This window comes from Arachis hypogaea, chromosome 18, assembly GCF_003086295.3.
Source record: "Arachis hypogaea cultivar Tifrunner chromosome 18, arahy.Tifrunner.gnm2.J5K5, whole genome shotgun sequence".
Taxonomy (NCBI): domain Eukaryota; kingdom Viridiplantae; phylum Streptophyta; class Magnoliopsida; order Fabales; family Fabaceae; genus Arachis; species Arachis hypogaea.
In genome coordinates, this window is record NC_092053.1 from 32384672 (window position 1) to 32404420 (window position 19749).

Consider the following 19749-nt stretch of genomic DNA (forward strand, 5'->3'; position numbering starts at 1 on the left):
GCCGTTATTTTAAGATAAAATGATATTTTTTGTTGGTTAAAACGGCGGTTCAAACCGCTATTTTTTTCTGGATTAAAACGGCAGTTTTTGGATAAGTTAAAATGGCGGTTTGAACCGCCATTATTACCCTGACAGAGTGGCATTTTGGTTGGTTAAAACGACGTTTTTGAACTGCCGTTTTTACCCTGATAAAGTGACTTTTCGTTGGTTAAAATGGCATTTTTGAACCGCCGTTTTTACCCTGACAGTGTCATTTTTATTGGTTAAAATGGCCTTTGAAACCGCCGTTTTTACGAAGTTAAAATGGCATTTCATGTTATTTAAAATGATAGTTACAAATTGCCTTTTTTTACTGGATAAAAGTAATTTTTTTATCGTTTAAAAAAATAGTTTTTATCGTGTTAAACATATAATTTTTTGTTTAAAATTTCACAATAATAAGAAATCATAACTCATCAACAAAATATTACATAACTCACAAAAAAATATTAAACATAATATATAATATTTTAGAATTGGAAATAAAAAATAATAACTCTTATACAAATAAAGTATTGGAAGTCTTAATATGTAACTCTTAATACATATTATTTTGCAGTGAAATCAACCACTTTACACCTTTATGCTGACAAGACTTCAATTTTCCGCCCGTGAGTAAAGGCATAAGCTCCTTCTGTTCTTTCTCAGTTCTTTCCTCCTCAGTCATGTTAATATCTTCTATCTTCACACTTTCTTTTGATCTTGCAAACATAGCAACAACTGCCCTTTTAGCCCGTCTACATTAATTGCAAACATGACCACATAGTACTGATTAAGAAAACTTCAAATAAATGCATGCTTACAACTCTGCCTTAAAATATCATTACTTATTAGTTATTAACAAAATTTTATTAGAATGTCACTATTTTCTAGCTTCCTATTTAGATGTAATTAGATAGATAGAGATTAGCCAAGTTACATAAACACACTAGAAGTTTAACAAAGCACATTCCACTCACTAAAATATTTAAAAACTTTGCTAAACTAAATAAGGATTTATTCTTTACGAAAACTCTTCATTTTCTTTCCGAATTTCTAAATGTAATTTAGCTGTAGCTAAACATAAATAAATACTAATTATCCCCTCAACCCAATCCTATAAAGTTACAGAACATGTATTCTGGAATTACATGGAGGAATGTGCATGCTACTTAAAAATCATGAGATGTTGAATAGGATGAATGTTGGACTTAATTGCATGCTTGGCTTACCACAAATGTACTGAGGAAAGAACCAATTAAAGCCATCACAAGTCCTGAATTACAATAAAGTGAGTAAGCGAGTATAACTATTTTCTTTCATCCACTAAGAAATATTGTTTTGTATAAAAAATTGAATTTTTCCTGATGATGTAACACTGCTCAAGATTTAGTGGAAGTACATTAGCTATACAATAGAAGTTTATTAACTTATTATACTTCGTCCTTACACAGACAAAGCCTAGGACTTACCAAAATAAGGAATTAGAAAAGCAGCTAAAAGTATAACCATAACCAATATTGTTCTGAGCAGCATGAAACACCAAGTGGTACTTGAAATTCTATGGGGCAGCAACTCCTCCAGACTCCTTGCAAGCGGGTTCATGGTCAAAGCACATTTGTTTAAAATTAAGGAAAATTTAGACTAAAAAAGTTCCATGAACATGAACAAGTCTTGCTCTACTTTCATAGATAAGTATTAGCATGTGGCTAAAAATAAGGATATTTGGTGAAGGGGCTAAGTACCTGAAAGAGAAATGAAAATATAAAGTAGAAATTCATTAGAAGTTTAGAAAGAAAACTAAAAACCCTCTTAAAAAAGAAGAAGAAGAAGAATGAAACTCTTACTATTATCCATAGGGAAATTTTGGAAGCAAAGGCATTAGTAGGCAAGTTCAATGTTATCTGAGGCAAAACTTCGTCACCAAACATGAGATATCCCAGGTTTAGCATTAACAATCTAACTAGACTCATTGCTATTGCAGAACTTTAATAAGAGAATAAGATGCAAATTTGTCATTGGTCATAGAATATATATAATAAAAATAAACAAATAAAAAGATAAAAAGATGCTTTTTGCCATGGCACATCCCCAACAAGCATCCTGGCTCATCTTGAATGAGTTGCTGTAGAATTGCTACAGAAAAGTAAGCAAAATTTACAAGGTTATTGTCCCTAACAGACTAAAACAAAAATGAAAGGTCAAATAGACTAATAAAAATCTTATGCTAATTTCTAATGAAAAGGTATTGTATCCAAAAATGTCAAATAATATGTCAGGTAATGAAGATGGAAGCTTCTCCTCTGAAAACATTGGAGAAGAAGTTCATCAAGAAAACAAGAAGCAGCAGCAAACCAATAAAAAGCAAATAATAGGTTTGGTGTCTTCACATCCCTTAGCCTAAAAGTACAAACATGTCAAAAACATGGTCAAAAAATTCAACTTTTGGATTTTACTTTACATAATAAACATGTTCTAATGGCAAAAGTTACAACTAACCTCTCCATGTTTCTTCAACCATCCTTCTCTATCAAATTGAGGATCATAACTAAAGTATTCACCATACAGAAGATCAGGAACTACAACCAAGAATCCAGCTGGAATCCAGCTGCTGCTACCTTGTCTGCTAGTTTCCTTTGCAATGAGAAAAAGTCAAATCTAAATCAGTATAGAGAATTATAAAACCAAGAATCAAATCATACTTGACTAATAAGATTATCGCTTGCCGCCAATACTCAAGCTGAAAATTAAAGGAGAATACTACTAACTAGTTCATGCCTGGTACCAAGGTATTTCTTCAAGTGCTCAGAAAGCTGTCAAAGAATTAAAAATATATTTCAGAATCAAGCCATAGTGTTACTGATGAGCGGATAATTTATACGCTTTTTGGCATTGTTTTTACATAGTTTTTAGTATGATTTGATTAGTTTTTAGTATATTTTTATTAATTTTTAAATAAAAATCACATTTCCAGACTTTACTATGAGTTTGTGTATTTTTCTGTGATTTCAGGTATTTTCCGGCTGAAATTGAGGGACGTGAGCAAAAATCAGATTCAGAGGCTGAAGAAGGACTGCAGATGCTGTTGGATTCTGACCTCCCTGCACTCAAAGTGGATTTTCTGGAGCTACAGGAGTCCAAATGGTGCGCTCTCAATTGAGTTGGAAAGTAGACATCTAGGGCTTTCCAGAAATATATAATAGTCCATACTTTTCCCGAGTTTAGACGATGCAAACTGGCGTTCAACGCCAGCTTTCTGCCCTATTTTGGAGTTAAACGCCAGAAACAGGTTGCAAAGCAGAGTTAAACGCCAGAAATAGGTTACAAACTGGAGTTTAACTCCAAGAAAGACCTCTACATGTAAAAGCTTCAATGCTCAGCCCAAGCACACACCAAGTGGACCCGGAAGTGGATTTCTGCATCATTTACTCATTTCTGTAAACCCTAGTTACTAGTTTAGTATAAAAACTACTTTTAGTGATTTATTTCACATCTCGGGAACACATTATGTAACTTTTACGTTCTGAGACCTCCATGGGAGGCTGGCCACTCGGCCATGTCTACCCTGTTTTCACTTATGTATTTTCAACGGTAGAGTTTCTACACAACATAGATTAAGGTGTGGAGCTCTGCTGTTCCTCATGAATTAATGCGAAGTACTATTATTTTTCTATTCAACTCAAGCCTATTTCTTCTCTAAAATATTCATTCACACACAAGAACATGATGAATGTGATGATTATGTGACGCTCATCATCATTCTCACTTATGAACGTGTGCCTGACAAACACTTCCGTTCTACATGCAAACAAGCTTGAATGCGTATCTCTTAGCCTCCTGATCTACGATCAGAGTCTTCGTGGTATAGGCTAGACTTATTGGCATCCATTCTTGAGATCCAGAAAGTCTAAACCTTGTCTGTGGTATTCCGAGTAGGATCTGGGAAGGGATGGCTGTGACGAGCTTCAAACTCGCGAGTGCTGGGTGTAGTGACAGACGCAAAAGGATTACTGAATCCTATTCCAGCATGATCGAGAACCGACAGATGATTAGTCGTGCGGTGTGACAAACCCCAATTTGACGGTTTATCTTGTATTGAATTTAGGAGATTTTATCACCTTTTACCCACATTTATTCAATGAAATAGCATGGTTTTGTATATTCTCCTTTAATTGTGCTTGAATGTGAAAACATGCTTTTTAGGACTCAAAATAGCTAAATTTAATTCACCTTGATTCTATTAGATGCCTTGATATGTTTGTTAAGTGATTTAAGGTTTAGGAGGCAAAGATTGGATCAAGGGAATGAAGAGAGAAAGCATGAAAAGTTGGAGAACTCATGAAGAAATGAAAGAACCGGAAAGCTGTCAAGCCGACCTCTTTGCACTTAAACGACCATAACTTGAGCTACAGAGGTCCAATTGATGCGGTTCCAGTTGGGTTGGAAAGCTAACATCCGGGGCTTCGAAACGATATAAGATTTGCCATAGTTGCTACACGTATGGTGGCGCGCACGCGCAAAGTACACGCACGCGCCGTTGCTGCCACCTAGTTCACTTAAAGCAAAACGTGGCCAACGAATTCTAAAGCCTTGTGGGCCCAATCCAACTCATTTCTGATGCTATTTAACCCAAGGAGTGAAGAGGAAAACATATGTTAGTTACCAATTAGCTTAGTTTAGTAGTTAGAGTTAGTTTCTAGAGAGAGAAGCTCTCACTTCTCTCTAGAATTAGGATTAGGTTTAGTTCTTAGATCTAGATTTTAATTCATCTTCTTCTTCTCTCAATTCCTTGTTGTTACATTCATTCTTCTTCCATCCTTTTGTTGTAATTTCCTTTATGTTGTTCTTGCATTTTGTTGTAGATCTACTTTTGTTCCTTTCTTTCTCTTTCAATTCAATTCAAGGTAAATCATAATAATTGTGTTCATTTGATTTGTTGTTGTTTAATTCCTTGCAAATTGAGTAGTGCAGATTTACTCTTCTTGCAATTTTACTATGCTTTCCTTTTATGCCTTCCAAGTGTTTGATGAAATGCTTGGTTGGATTTTAGAGTAGAGTTTTATGTTCTTGGCTTGGAAAGGTAACTTAGGAACTCTTGAGTTACTAATGTCCAAGTAATTGATGATTGGGATTCATTGACTCTAGTTCTCACTAATTGAATTAGTGGAGAGTTAGGACTTATGGACTAGGATTGATATAGCTCATTTGACTTTCCTTTACTACTAGTTAGAGGATGATTTAATGAGATTAATCCTTGCCAATTCTCATATTGTGGTTAGTGATTAGGATAGAGATCTTTGACCACCAACCCTTGCCAAGACCTTTTTAGCCGTTAGTTTACTTTCTTACCATTTATCTTTCATGCTTCATATCAAAACCCCAAATATAACTCACAACCGATAACAAGACACTCCATTACAATTCCTAGGGAGAACGACCCGAGGTTTGAATACTTCGGTTTATAAATTTTAGGGGTTTGTTTTAGTGACAAACAACTTTTTGTATGAAAGGATTAGTGATTGGTTTAGAAACTATACTTGCAACGAGACTTCATTTGTGAAATTCTATACCATCAAAAATCCAATCGTCACGGTGACAGCACATTTGGACCATTTTCACTGAGAGGACGGGATGTAGCCATTGACAACGGTGATGCCCAACATACAGCTTGCCATGGAAAGGAGTATGAAGAAGGAACAAAAGAATCTCCATACGCTTATCTGAAATTCTTACCAATGAATTACATAAGTATTTCTATCCTATTTTATATTTTAATTATATTTTAATTATTAAATCTCCATAACCATTTGAATCCTCCTGACTGAGATTTACAAGGTGACCATAGCTTGCTTCAAGCCGATAATCTCCGTGGGATCGACCCTTACTCACGTAAGGTTTATTACTTGGACGACCTAGTGCACTTGCTGGTTAGTTGTGCGAAGTTGTGACAAAGAACTAAAATTATGAACGTGCGTATTAAGTTTTTGGCGCCGTTACCAAGGAATGAATGATCACGATTTCGTGCACCAAGTTTTTGGCGCCGTTGTCGGGGATTGTTCGAGTTTGGACAACTGACGGTTCATCTTGTTGCTCAGATTAGGTAATTTTATTTTAATTTTAAGCTCTTTGTTTTTATTATTTTTATTTTCAAAAAATTTTCAAAAAAAAAATTTAATTATTCTATGTTCTTCAGAATTTTTAAGAATGAATTCTAGACTTTCATGATGATCTGTTGAAGTCTGGCTGGCCGTAAAGCCATGTCTAATCCTTTGGACCGAGGTTTCAACTATCATTAGAGAAGAGCTTCTTTGTCTTTCTCAGCAATTTAGCTTTTGTATGTAATATTTTGCTAAAGCTTGGCTGGCCATTGGCCATGTCTAGTGTTTTGGACCGGAGCTTTCACTGAAAGCTTGGCTGGCTAGTAAGCCATGTCTAATTCCTAGACCGGAGCTTTAGACTAATATTGCATGATTTCTGGAATTCTCATTAAAAATTTTGAAATCCTTATTTTTCTTTTCCAATTAATTTTCGAAAAAAATCCAAAAAAAAAATTTAATAAAACCATAAAAACAAAAAATTTGATGTTTCTTGTTTGAGTCTTGTGTCAATTTTAAGTTTGGTGTCAATTGCATATTTTTAAATTTTCTTAAAATTTTCGAAAACTCATGCATGATGTTCTTCATGATCTTCAAGTTGTTCTTGATGAATTTCTTTGTTTGATCTTTAAATTTTTCTTGTTTGGTGTCTTTTCTTGTTTTTCATATGCATTTTCAATTTGTTAGTATCTAAAGTTTGAAAATTTCTAAGTTTGGTGTCTTGCATGTTTTTCTTTTCTTAAAAATTTTCAAAAATAAGTTCTTGGCGTTCATCTTGACATTCAAAGTGTTCTTGGTGTTCATCTTGACATTCAAAGTGTTCTTGCATGCATTGTGTGTTTTGATTCATAATTTTCATGTTTGGAGTCTTTTTGTTGTTTTTCTCTTTCTTCATTAAAAATTTAAAAATAAAAAATATCTTTCCCTTATTCTCTCATAAATTTTTGAAAATTTGGTTTGATTTAGTCAAAATGTTTTTAAATTTAATTGTTTTTTATAAGTCAAATCAAATTTTCAACTTAAAAATTTTATCTTTTTCAAATCTTTTTCAAAAATAAAATCTTTTTCATTTTTTTTCATAATTTCGAAAATTTCAAAATTTATTTTCAAAATCTTTTTCTTATTTCTATTTCATATTTTCGAAATTAATGCTAATAATTAATGTGATTGATTCAAAAAAAAGTTTAGTTTGTTACTTGCCTAGTAAGAAAGGTTCAATCTTTAAATTTTAAAATCATATCTTTTTGTTTCTTGTTAGTCAAGTAATCAACTTCAATTTTCAAAATCAAATCTTTTTAAATTCAAATCTTTTTCAAAATTATTTTCATTCATATCTTTTTCAATGTCAATCACATCTTTTTCAAAATCAATTTCGAAATCTTTTCTAACCTCTTATCTTTTCAAAATTGATTTTCAAATCTTTTTCAATTAACTACTTAACTTTTTATTTTGATTCTTATCTTTCTCAAAACCACCTAACTACTTTTTCCTCTCTAATTTTCGAAAACTACTAACCCCTTTTTCAAAATTCTTTTTAATTAACTAATTGTTTTAAATTTTAATTTTATTTTGTTTCTCTTTTAACTTCAAATTTTAAATTAAAAACAAAAATATTTTTATTTTATTTTATTTACTTTTCGAATTCTTCCCTCTCTCATCTCCTTCTATTTATTTATTTATTTACTAACACCTCTCTTCTACTCAAAAATTCGAACCAACTCTTCTCCTCTGTGTTCGAATTCTTATCTTTTCTTTCTTCCATCCTTCTTTTCTTATACTCATATAAGGAATCTCTATACTGTGACATAGAGGATTCCATATTTTCTTTTCTGTTCTCTTCTTTTTCATATGAGAAGGAACAAGGATAAGAACAATCTTGTTGAAGCTGATCCTGAACCTGAAAGGACTCTGAAGAGGAAGCTAAGGGAAGCTAAAGCACAACTTGATAAACCCATATTTTATGATATATTTTGTGCCTAATTTAAGTGATTTATTCAATCCTTCACTCACTTATTCATATAAATTGCATGGTTCTACTTTTCCTTCCTTATTATGTGATGTATGTGAAAAACATGTTTCTTATGCTTTAAAAATAATTATTTTAATTACCCCTTTTATTACCATTCGATGCCGTGATTCGTGTGTTGAGTAATTTCAGATCTTCTAAGGCAAGAATGACTTAAAGGATAGAAAGAAAACATACAAAAATAGAAGGAAAGCATAAAACAGAGTTTTTGGAGAAACTGGTAGCGACGTGATCGCATGGACGACGCGGCCGCATGCCAGTGCGAAATGGCAGTGACGCGACCGCGTGATTGACGCGATCGCGCGCCTTAAGCAGAACACAGATGATGCAGACGCATGATTAACGCGACCGCGTGACAAAGAAAACTCCAGATGACGCAACCGCGTGACCCACGTGGACGCGTGATAGAGGCCACGCACCAGAAATTACAGAAAATGCTCCCAGCGATTTCTGAAGCCCTTTTTGGGAAAATGCAAGTCCAGAAGGCATAGATCAGAGGTTATGAAGTGGGGGAATGCATCCATTCAGAGGGGAGTCTCCAATTATTCACTATTCATGATTTAGATGTAGTTTTGAGGGAGATGTTCTCTCCTCTCTCTTTTAGGATTTAGAATTAGGATTTCTTTTGCTTTCAGGATTATCTCTTTTTATCAGGTTCAATATTCCTTTTTAATTACTTATTTTCTCAATTTAATTTATGAATTCTTCTATGTTACAGATTATTCTTTGAATTAATGTTATTTGAGGTATTTCAGTTTATGATTGCTTTCTTTTATTTATGTTACTGTTGCTTCCAATCTGAAGATATTTTTATTCAAGTAGATTTATTTTTCCCCTTTTGGTCTTGGTTAAGAAATCAGTAACTCAGGAGTTATCAAACTCAACATGATTGATAATTGTTACCTTTGCTAATTGAATTGAATTTCAATAATCCCAATCTTTTCTTAGGAAGTAACTAGGATCTGAAGATCAAACTAATTAGTCGCTTGACCTTCCTTTGCTTTAAGTAAAGGTTAACTAAGTGGAATTAAGATTCAATTTTCATCATCATTGATAAGGATAACTAGGATAGGACTTCCAATTTCTCATACCTTGCCAAAAGTTTATTTTACAGTTATTTATTTGTTTTACCTGCCATTTAAATTACTTGTTCCTCATCTTCAAAACCCCAATTTACAATCTTCATAACCAATAATAAGAACATAGTTCCCTGCAGTTCCTTGAGAAGATGACCCGAGGTTTAAATACTTCGGTTATCAATTTTTAAGGGGTTTGTTACTTGTGACAACCAAAACGTTTGTACGAAGGGATTTCTGTTGGTTTAGAAACTATATCTACAACGCAATTATTTTTATAAAATTCTTTACTAGAAAAATCCTAACGTCACAACTCTCTAGAGAAAATCTGACAGAAATTTTCGAAAAAGAAGTAGACATGGCCGAAAATAATAATAATGGTGGAGATGCAAGGAAGATGCTTGGTGACTTTACAGCACCGAATTCCAACTTACATGGAAGAAGCATCTCAATCCCTGCCATTAGAGCAAACAATTTTGAGCTAAAGTCTCAATTAGTTTCTCTGATGCAACAGAATTACAAGTTTCATGGACTTCCATCAGAAGATCCTTTTCAGTTCTTAACTGAATTCTTGCAAATCTGTGATACTGTTAAGACCAATGGGGTTGATCCCGAGGTCTACAGGCTTATGCTTTTCCCGTTTGCTGTAAGAGACAGAGCTAGAATATGGTTGGACTCTCAACCTAAAGATAGCCTGAACTCTTGGGATAAGCTGGTCACGACTTTCTTGGCCAAGTTCTTTCCTCCTCAAAAGCTTAGCAAGCTTAGAGTGGATGTTCAAACCTTCAAACAGAAAGAAGGTGAATCCCTCTATGAAGCTTGGGAGAGATACAAGCAACTGACCAAAAAGTGTCCTTCTGACATGCTTTCAGAATGGACCATCCTGGATATATTCTATGATGGTCTGTCTGAATTATCAAAGATGTCATTGGACCATTCTGCAGGTAGATCTATTCACCTAAAGAAAATGCCTGCAGAAGCTCAGGAACTCATTGACATGGTTGCAAATAACCAGTTCATGTACACTTCTGAAAGGAATCATGTGAGTAATGGGACGCCTCAGAGGAAGGGGGTTCTTGAAATTGATACTCTGAATGCCATATTGGCTCATAATAAAATATTGACTCAGCAAGTCAATATGATTTCTCAGAGTCTGAATGGATTGCAAGCTACATCCAACAGTACTAAAGAAGCATCTTCTGAAGAAGAAGCTTATGATCCTGAGAACCCTGCAATAGCAGAGGTGAATTACATGGGTGAAGCCTATGGAAACACCTATAATCCCTCATGGAGAAATCATCCAAATTTCTCATGGAAGGATCAACAAAAGTCTCAATAAGGTTTTAATAATGGTGGAAGAAACAGGTTTAGCAATAGCAAGCCTTTTCCATCATCCTCTCAGCAACAGACAGAGAATTCTGAGCAGAATTCATCTAGCTTAGAAAATATAGTCTCTGATCTATCTAAGGCCACTCTAAGTTTCATGAATGAAACAAGGTCCTCTATTAGAAATTTGGAGGCACAAGTGGGCCAGCTGAGTAAAAGAGTTACTGAAACTCCTCCTAGTACTCTCCCAAGCAATACAGAAGAGAATCCAAAAAGAGAGTGCAAGGCCATAACCTTACTTGGTGTGGTCGAACCTAGAGAGGAGGAGAAGGACGTGAATCCTAGTGAGGAAGACCTCCTGGGACATTCACTGACCAATAAGGAGTTTCCCTTTGAGGAACCAAAGGAATCTGAGGCTCAACTAGAGACCATAGAGATTCCATTCAACCTGCTTCTGCCCTTCATGAGCTCTGATGAGTATTCTTCCTCTGAAGAGAATGAAGACATTACTGAAGAGCAAGTTGCTAAGTACCTTGGTGTAATCATGAAGCTGAATGCCAAATTATTTGGTAATGAGACTTGGGAAGATGAACCTCCCTTGCTCACCAATGAACTGAATGCATTGGATAGGCAGAAATTACCTCAAAAGAAATAGAATCCTGGTAAATTCTTAATACCATGTACCATAGGCACCATAACCTTTGAGAAGGCTTTGTGTGACCTGGGGTCAGGCATTAACCTTATGCCAATCTCTGTAATAGAGAAACTTGGGATCTTTGAGGTGCAAGTTGCCAGAATCTCATTAGAGATGGCAGACAACTCAAGAAAATAGGCTTATGGACTAGTAGAGGACATGCTAGTAAAGGTTGAAGGCCTTTACATCCCTGCTGATTTCATAATCCTAGACACTGGGAAGGATGAGGATGAATCCATCATCCTTGGAAGACCCTTCCTAGCCACAGCAAGAGCTGTGATTGATGTGGACAGAGGAGAGTTGGTCCTTCAACTGAATGAGGACTACCTTATATTTAAAACTCAAGGTTCTCCTTCAGTAACCATAGAGAGGAAGCATGAAAAGCTTCTCTCACTGCAGAGTCAACCAAAGCCCCCACAGTCAAACTCTAAGTTTGGTGTTGGGAGGCCACAACCAAACTCTAAGTTTGGTGTTGGGAGGTCCCAACAATGCTCTGAATATTTGTGAGGCTCTATGAAAGCTCACTGTCAAGCTATTGACGTTAAAGAAGCACTTATTGGGAGGCAACCCAATGTTATTTAACTATATTTAATTATTTTTCATTTCTATTTTATGTTTTCTTTAGGTTGATGATCATGTGAAGTCACAAAAACTACTGAATAATCAAAAACAGAATGAAAAACAACATTAAAAATAGCTCACCCTGGAGGAAGAACTTACTGGCATTTAAACGACAGTAAGAAGCATCAAACTGGCGTTTAACGCCAAAAAGAAGCATCAAGCTGGCGTTAAACGCTAAAAACAAGCACCAAACTGGCGTTTAACGCCAGAACAGAGCATAGAAGTGGCGTTAAACGCCAGAAACAAGCAGCAAGCTGGTGTTTAACACCAGACATGCACTCTAAGGGCGTTTTGCACGCCTAATTGGAGCAGGGATGCTAAGTCCTTGACCCCACTAGATCTGTGGACCCCACAGGATCCCCACCTATCCCACCTCTTCTTCTCTCCTCTTCACATGTTTTCATAACTCTCTTCCCCAAATACCCTTCACCAATCACCTCCATACCTCTTCCCTATATACCCTTAACCACTCACATCCATCCACTCTTCCCCATAAACCCCACCTACCTCCAAAATTCAAATTCTTTTCCCTCCCAAACCCAACCCTAATGGCCGAAACCTACCCTTCCCCCACCCCTATATAAACCCCTCAACACTACTCCATTTTCATACATTACAACCACCACTTCTCCCCTTTGGCCGAATACACCTTCTCCCTCCATCTCCTCTATTTTCTTCTTCTTCTACTACTTTCTTTCTTCTTTTCTCGAGGACGAGCAAACCTTTTAAGTTTTGTGTGGTAAAAACATTGCTTTTTGTTTTTCCATAACCATCAATGGCACCTAAGGCCAGAAAAACCTCGAGGAAGAGGAAAGGAAAGGCAATTGCTTCCACCTTTGAGTCATGGGAGATGGAGAGATTCATCTCAAAAGTCCATCAAGACCACTTCTATGAAGTTGTGGCCAAGAAAAAGGTGATCCCTGAGGTCCCTTTTAAGCTCAAAAAGAGCGAATATCCGGAGATCCGACAAGAGATTAGAAGAAGAGGATGGGAAGTTCTCTCTAATCCTATTCAATAAGTCGGAATCTTAATGGTTCAAGAGTTCTATGCAAACGCATGGATCACTAGGAACCATGATCAAAGTAGGAACCCGAATCCAAAGAATTGGCTTACCATGGTTCGGGGTAAATACTTAGATTTCAGTCCGGAAAATGTAAGGTTGGCGTTCAACTTGCCAATGATGCAAGAAAACGCACGCCTCTACACTAGAAGGGTCAACTTTGATCAAAGGTTGGACCAAGTTCTCATGGACATATGTGTGGAAGGAGCTCAATGGAAAGTTGACTCAAGAGGCAAGCCGGTTCAATTGAGAAGACCGGACCTTAAGCCTGTAGCTAGAGGATGGTTGGAATTCATCCAACGCTCAATTATTCCTACTAGCAACTGGTCTGAAGTTACTATAGACCGGGCCATCATGATCCATAGTATCATGATTGGGGAGGAAGTGGAAGTTCATGAGATTATACCTCAAGAACTCTACAAGGTGGCTGACAAGTCATCCACTTTGGCAAGGTTGGCCTTTCCTCACCTCATTTGCCACCTCTGCAATTCGGCTGGAATTGACATAGAGGGAGATATCTTCATTGATGAGGACAAGCCCATCACTAAGAAAAGGATGGAGCAAACAAGAGATCATGGACCTCAACAAGAGCATGAGGAAATTCCTCACCATGAAATTCCTGAGATGCCTCAAGGGATGCACTTCCCTCCACAAAACTATTGGGAGCAAATCAACACCTCCCTAGGAGAATTAAGTTTCAACATGGGACAACTAAGGATGGAAAACCAAGAGCACTCCATCATTCTCCATGAGATTAGAGAAGATTAAAGAGCTATGAGGGAGGAGCAACAAAGACAAGGAAGAGACATAGAGGAGCTCAAGAGCACCATATGTTCTTCAAGAAGAGGAAGACGTCACCCTCACTAAGGTGGATCCGTTCCTTAATCTCCTTGTTCTTATTTTCCTATTTTTCGGTTTTGAGCCTTATGCTTTATTTATGTTTGTGTCTTTATTACATGATCATTAGTATTTAAGTGCCTATGTCTTAAAGCTATGAATGTCCTATGAATCCATCACCTCTCTTAAATGAAAAATTTTTTAATCACAAAAGAACAAGAAGTACATGAATTTCGAATACATCCTTAAAATTAGTTTAATTATCTTGATGTGGTGACAATACTTTTTGTTTTCTGAATGAATGCTTGAACAGTGCATATATCTTTTGAATTTATTGTTTATGAATGTTAAAATTGTTGGCTCTTGAAGAATGATGAAAAAGGAGAAATGTTATTTGATAATCTGAAAAATCATAAAATTGATTCTTGAAGCAAAAAAAAGCAGTGAATACAAAAGCTTGCGAAAAAAAAGAAAAATAGCGAAAAAAAAGAGAAGAGAAAGAAAAAGAAAAAGCAAGCAGAAAAAGCCAATAGCCCTTAAAACCAAAAGGCAAGGGTAATAAAAGGATCCAAGGCTTTGAGCATCAGTGGATAGGAGGGCCTAAAGGAATAAAATCCTGGCCTAAGTGGCTAAACCAATCTGTCCCTAACCATGTGCTTGTGGCGTGAAGGTGTCAAGTGAAAACTTGAGACTGAGCGGTTAAAGTCGAGGTCTAAAGCAAAAAAAAGAGTGTGCTTAAGAACCTTGGACACCTCTAATTGGGGACTTTAGCAAAGCTGAGTCACAATCTGAAAAGGTTCACCCAGTTATGTGTCTGTGGCATTTATGTATCCGGTGGTAATACTGGAAAACAAAGTGCTTAGGGCCACAGCCAAGACTCATAAAGTAGCTGTGTTCAAGAATCAACATACTGAACTAGGAGAATCAATAACACTATCTAAATTCTAAGTTCCTATAGATGTCAATCATTCTGAACTTCAATGGATTAAGTGAGATGCCAAAACTATTCAGAGGCAAAAAGCTACTAGTCCCGCTCATCTAATTGGAGCTAAGTTTCATTGATACTTTAGGATTTAGAGTATATTCTCTTCTTTTTATCCTATTTGATTTTCAGTTGCTTGGGGACAAGCAACAATTTAAGTTTAGTGTTGTGATGAGCGGATAATTTATACGCTTTTTGGCATTATTTTTACATAGGTTTTAGTATGATTTGATTAGTTTTTAGTATATTTTTATTATTTTTTAAATAAAAATCACATTTCTGGACTTTACTATAAGTTTGTGTATTTTTCTATTATTTCAGGTATTTTCTGGCTGAAATTGAGGGACTTGAGCAAAAATCAGATTCAGAGGCTGAAGAAGGACTGCAGATGCTGTTAGATTCTGACCTCCCTGCACTCAAAGTAGATTTTCTGGAGCTACAAAAGTCCAAATGGTGCGCTTTTAATTGCGTTGGAAAGTAGACATCCAGTGATTTCTAGAAATATATAATAGTCCATACTTTACCTGAGTTTAGATGACACAAACTGGCATTCAACGCCAGCTTTCTGCCCTATTCTGGAGTTAAATGCCAGAAACAGGTTGCAAAGCAGAGTTAAATGCCAGAAACAGGTTACAAACTGGCGTTTAACTCCAAGGAAGATCTCTACACGTGAAAGCTTCAATGCTCAGCCCAAGCACACACCAAGTGGGCCTGGAAGTGGATTTCTGCATCATTTACTCATTTCTGTAAACCCTAGTTACTAGTTTAGTATAAAAACTACTTTTAGTGATTTATTTCACATCTCGGGAACACATTATGTAACTTTTACGTTCTGAGACCTCCATGGGAGGCTGACCACTCGGCCATGTCTACCCTGTTTTCACTTATGTATTTTCAACGGTAGAGTTTCTACACACCATAGATTAAGGTGTGGAGCTCTGCTGTTCCTCATGAATTAATGCGAAGTACTATTATTTTTCTATTCAACTCAAGCCTATTTCTTCTCTAAAATATTCATTTGCACAAAAGAACATGATGAATGTGATGATTATGTGACGCTCATCATCATTCTCACTTATGAACGCGTGCCTGACAAACACTTCCGTTCTACATGCAAACAAGCTTGAATGCGTATCTCTTAGCCTCCTGATCCACGATCAGAGTCTTCGTGGTATAGACTAGAATTATTGGCGGCCATTCTTGAGATCTGAAAAGTCTAAACCTTGTTTGTGGTATTCCGAGTAGGATCTGGGAAGGGATGGTGATGAGCGGATATTTTATACGCTTTTTGGGGATAATTTCATATAGTTTTGAGTATGTTTTAGTTAGTTTTTAGTCTATTTCTATTAGTTTTTAGGAAAAATTCATATTTCTGGACTTTACTATGAGTTGTGTATTTTTCTGTAATTTCAGGTATTTTTCTGGCTGAAATTGAAGGAGCTGAGCAAAAATCTGATTCAGGCTGAAAAAGGACTGCTGATGCTGTTGGATTCTGACCTCCCTGCACTCAAAGTGGATTTTCTGGAGCAACAGAACTCGAAATGGCGTGCTTCCAATTGCGTTGGAAAGTAGACATCCAGGACTTTCCAGCAATATATAATAGTCCATACTTTGCACAAGAATAGATGACGTAAACTGGCGTTCAACGCAAGTCTTCTGCCCAATTCTGGCGTCCAGCGCCAGAAAAGGATCAAAAGCTGGAGTTGAACGCCCAAACTGGCATAAAAACTGGCGTTCAACTCCACAAATGGCCTCTGCACGAGAATTGCTTAAGTCTCAGCCCCAGCACACACCAAGTGGGCCCCAGAAGTGGATCTCTGCATCATCCATCATAGTTTATCCAATTTTTGTAAACCTAGGCTACTAGTTTAGTATTTAAACAACTTTTAGAGACTTATTTTGGATCTCATGACATTTCAGATCTAAACTTTGTATTCTCTGACGGCATGAGTCTCTAAACCCCATTGTTGGGGGTGAGGAGCTCTGCTGTGTCTCGATGAATTAATGCAAGTATTTCTGTTTTCCATTCAAACACGCTTGTTCCTATCTAAGATGTTCATTCGCGCTTAACTGTGATGGAGGTGATGATCTGTGACACTCATCACCCTCCTCAAATCATGAACGTGTGCCTGACAACCACCTCCGTTCTATATACGATTGAATGAGTATCTCTTAGATTCCTTAATCAGAATCTCCGTGGTATAAGCTAGAATTGATGGCGGCATTCATGAGAATCCGGAAAGTCTAAACCTTGTCTGTGGTATTCCGAGTAGGATTCAAGGATTGAATGACTGTGATGAGCTTCAAACTCCTGAAGGCTGGGCATTAGTGACAGACGCAAAAGGATAGTAAATCCTATTCCAACCGGATCGAGAACCAACCGGTGATTAGCCGTGCTGTGACAGAGCGCGTGAGCGTAGTTTTCACTGGAAGGATGGAAGGTAGCCATTGACAACGGTGATCCACCAACACACAGCTTGCCATAGAAGGACGTGCGTGCGTGAACAAGAAGACAGAGGAAAGCAGAGATTCAGAAGACAAAGCATCTCCAAAACTCTAACATATTCTCCATTACTGCACAACAAGTAACCTTTAATTTATGCTCTCTTGGTTATTCACAATTCAACTGATAAACATAATTGACTTCCTGACTAAGATTTACAAGATAACCATAGATTGCTTCAAACCAACAATCTCCGTGGGATTCGACCCTTACTCACGTGAGGTATTACTTGGACGACCCAGTGCACTTGCTGGTTAGTGGTACGCGTTGTGAAAAGTGTGATTCACAATTCGTGCACCAAGTTTTTGGCGCCGTTGCCGGGGATTGTTCGTGTTTGGACAACTAACGGTTTATTTTGTTGCTTAGATTAGGAAAAATTTTCTCTTTTTGGTTTAGAGTCTTTTATTATTTATCCCTTGTTAAAACACTTTAAATTTATAGCTCAGTTAATTAGAACGTGGTGTTTATGTTCATGGTAATTGGCTATCATATTTTTTTAAAAACCTTTTTCAAAAATAATTTTTCTGTTAAATCCTGTGCCAAACTTTAAGTTTGGTGTTTTCAAAAATAATCTTTCTTAAAATTTTTGAAAATTTTCATAACTCATTTGGCTAGAGCGTTAATCTGTGTTCTTGGTAATTGGGTTAGAGTCTTTTATATTCTTTTCAAAACCTTCTTTTTCATAAATAATAATTTTTTCTATTAAATCTTGTGCCAAACTTTAAGTTTGGTGTTTTCTTGTTGATTTCCCTTTGGTTTTCGAAAATTTTTGTTTGGTTTTCTAAAAATTTTAAGTTTGGTGTTCTTTCTTCATGTTCTTGTGTTCTTGTGAGTCTTCAAAGTGTTCTTGAGTTTTCCTTGTGTCTTGATCTTAAAATTTTTAAGTTTGGTGTTCCTTGGTGTTTTCCCTCCAAAATTTTCAAAAACAAGGAGCATTAGATCTAAAAATTTTAAATCTTGTACTATCTTATTGTTTTTCTCTCTCCTCACTAAATTCAAAAATATCTTTTCAAAATATCTTTTCTAACTTCCTAACTTCTTATCTTTTCAAAATTTGTTTCAACTAACCAACTAACTTTTTGTTTGTTTCTTAACTTTTTCAAAACTACCTAACTAACTCTCTCTCTCTAATTTTCGAAAATATCTTCCCTCTTTTTCAAAAATTTCTTTTTTTTTTAACTAATTAATTTTTATTTTCTTTTACGAAAAAAAAATAATATTTTTTAATTTCAAAATTCAAATTCTTTTTAGTTATTTTATTTTATTTAAGTATTTACTTCTTATAAAATAAAATAAATAAAAAGATAAATCAGTTCAAGTTATATCCATATATCCATCATGGACATAAGTGGAAATGAACAATCCAGGAGGACTCTGGGGTCATATTCTAACCCCTCTACTACTTCATATGGGAGTAGCATATGCATACCCTCCATTGGAGTTAGTAGCTTTGAGTTGAATCCTCAGCTCATTATCATGGTGCAGCAAAGTTGCCAGTATTCCGGTCTTCCACAGGAAGAACCTACAGAGTTTCTGGCACAATTTTTACAAATTGCTGACACAGTACATGATAAGGAAATAGATCAGGATGTCTACAGACTATTACTGTTTCCATTTGCTGTAAAAGATCAAGCTAAGAGGTGGTTAAATAACCAACCTAAGGCCAGCATAAGAACATGGAAACAGCTGACAGAAAAATTCCTGAATCAGTATTTTCCTCCAAAAAGGATGACACAACTAAGGCTGGACATCCAAGGCTTTAAACAAGGAGATAATGAATCTCTTTATGATGCCTGGGAGAGATACAGAGAGATGCTACGAAAATGCCCCTCTGAAATGTTTTCAGAGTGGGTTCAGTTAGACATCTTCTACTATGGGCTTGCGGAAGGAGCTCAGATGTCTCTAGATTACTCAGCTGGTGGATCTATCCATATGAGAAAGACAATTGAAGAGGCTCAAGAGCTCATTGATACAGTTGCCAGGAATCAGCATCTGTATCTAAGCAGCAACCCTTCCCTGAATGAAGAGGTTAAAACAGTAACTGCTGAATTCAGTACTATAAAACAAGCTGCTGAATTCAATCAGCAATTGGATTTTCTAACAAAGCAGCTAGCTGAATTCAAAGACAGGCTACAGGAGACAAGGATAGCTAATATACATATGGACGAACAGTTTAAGCAAACAAAGCAGCAGCTATCAAGGCAAATAGCAGAAGAATGCCAAGCAGTTCAATTAAGAAGTGGGAAAACATTAAATACCCCACCTCAAGGCATCAAAAATTCAAGAAATGAGCGACCCACCAAAGATTCACCTGAGGACAGTAAGAGCCCAGGGAAAAATAATTCTGGCACTAAAACGCCAGAAAATGGGTGGAAGGCTGGCGCTGAACGCCCAGACCATGCCCAAAACTGGCGTTCAGCGCCAGAAACAAGGCAAGATTGGCGTTCAACGCCAGAAATGGGCAAGAATCTGGCGTTGAACGCCCAAATGGGGCAGAATCCAGCGTTGAAC

The 19749-nt window shown here is 36.4% G+C and overlaps 1 long non-coding RNA gene and 1 other non-coding gene across 2 annotated transcripts; both read right to left on the reverse strand.

Moving 5' to 3' along the window:
* Nucleotides 1–452: 452 nt before the first annotated feature.
* Nucleotides 453–2753, reverse strand: LOC140181536 (uncharacterized). Its single transcript, XR_011876270.1, has 5 exons — nucleotides 2518–2753; nucleotides 1866–2154; nucleotides 1491–1763; nucleotides 1251–1294; nucleotides 453–776 (listed from the first exon to the last, which is right to left on the reverse strand). It is a non-coding gene; the product is annotated as an uncharacterized lncRNA (long non-coding RNA).
* A 7222-nt stretch (nucleotides 2754–9975) lies between these two features.
* LOC112773386 (small nucleolar RNA R71) lies at nucleotides 9976–10083 on the reverse strand. Its single transcript, XR_003187938.1, has one exon. It is a non-coding gene; the product is annotated as a small nucleolar RNA R71 (small nucleolar RNA).
* Between the last annotated feature and the right edge of the window lie 9666 nt (nucleotides 10084–19749).